This window comes from Brassica oleracea, chromosome C1, assembly GCF_000695525.1.
Source record: "Brassica oleracea var. oleracea cultivar TO1000 chromosome C1, BOL, whole genome shotgun sequence".
Lineage (NCBI taxonomy): Eukaryota > Viridiplantae > Streptophyta > Magnoliopsida > Brassicales > Brassicaceae > Brassica > Brassica oleracea.
This window is the reverse complement of record NC_027748.1, coordinates 27,220,637-27,222,256: the sequence shown is the minus strand read 5'-3', so window position 1 is coordinate 27,222,256 and position 1,620 is coordinate 27,220,637. Positions and strand designations below refer to the sequence as shown.

General features: G+C 30.1%; 1 long non-coding RNA gene across 1 annotated transcript in view; it reads left to right on the top strand.

The window, feature by feature from the left end:
• Positions 1-239: 239 nt before the first annotated feature.
• The window catches only part of LOC106323620, a 10,646-nt gene continuing 9,265 nt past the window's right edge, over positions 240-1,620 (top strand). The window contains exons 1-2 of the long non-coding RNA XR_001266681.1: positions 240-390; positions 487-1,204. This is a non-coding gene — a long non-coding RNA (uncharacterized LOC106323620). The remainder of the gene's footprint in view (positions 391-486; positions 1,205-1,620) is intronic.

Here is a 1,620-nt window from a genome sequence, read left to right as displayed (position 1 = left end):
TAATATATTTTTTTTTATATTTATGTAATTTAATAATTTATAGTCGAAGCATCAGAATATATTAAAATCAGTTGGTTCAATATATAATAGCATATTTAGAAATATTTTTTTTTGATAGATATATAAATAAAAAATTTACCCTTTTAATAATATGGATAACAAAAGCCCGGTTGCACACAAAAAAGATAACAAAGCCCAATTAGGTATTTAACTACTTTACGCAGGAAAAAAAAACAGAAACAACCATAAAAAAAACTCACCAAGCGATCTAAACAAAGGAGTCTATGGTTCAGATGTTCCACAGAATTTCTTCGCCGAATTCCACAGAATTTCTTTCAATCCTGTTCAAATGGACCAGGATGCAATAATCGTGAAATCTATAGAATCAAGGTACTAATTTTCTTGAATTTCCGTTGTAAAAGCTGAACCAACTATATCCTCTGTTTGACATCAACGAATCATCTTATGGGTCTCATATTGAAAAAGTAGACATTGAAGACATCAAAATTAAGACTGTTCGAAGATCTGTGATCCTTTGCAAAGATCTGCGATGTAATGGACAGAGTGGTCAGATAAAATTGTGATCGAGACAGAGATAAGAGAGAATCCATAACTGTAATGAGTATGAAGCCCACATGAAAGTCTAAGAAAAAGCTAAGTACTCTATTTTCTTCTTTTGAATATCCGTTTGAGTAATAATAATCTAAGCTACGGTTGGTTGATATATTATTTTAGTCTGTTTGTCTTAACACTTGAATAAACTTATAAAGATAATCTTCTTTGAAGATAAGAGTTGTTTGAATAGGTCAATTAGGATGATATATGTATTATCTATAGCTTAGTGAAGTTTGTTTGGTTGTTTGGCTTATATTGCATTTATTTTACGTTTCCAATGACAGATATTTATTTTATGACATGGTTTGTTTCTAAAATTGGTTGTAGATCACATGTATATGTCTAGATAAGTCCGAGAATTTATTTTTGGTTGAGTACTTTTGTGTTATTTTTTTCACTTTTAGAGCAAGAACTCTTGTTAGACGTCGATGCTATGAATTATAAAGCTTATTGATAAAAGGAAAATATTCAACAAAGTTCTTATTTCTGATTTATGTAAACTCTATACATGGCGTGCAGGTCATACAAGTCTGTTTGATACTTAACGTGCACTTTCAAGAAGACAACATAGCATATCGAACAACACAAGGTTAGTAAATTACTGCTGAAGTTTAAATCTTATAACACAGAATCACATAATGTAGAATATAAATATATATTTTTTTTTTGCTTTTAATTTGATTGAATTATTCATAACTGGTTATGGAAAAGTTTTCAATCACACGGCATTGCCCAATTGGTAGTTTTCATTGAACATTGTACATGTGATTCCTTTTGCATGAAGCATGGATTTTATCACCCTATAAAATATGTCTTTGGTATTAGTTTTAGATCAACTGAACGTGAAAGAAAATATTTGATTGTGTTTTTAAAACTTACATATTCATCGGCAAAAACCAATTGAAGAGTCTCTCCTCCTCTGAATGAGGTGTTTTGTTGACAGGAATTGAGCAATTTGACTTGAGATCCCTAGTTAGTTTTAAATGGTTTCACGTTTTTGAGAAC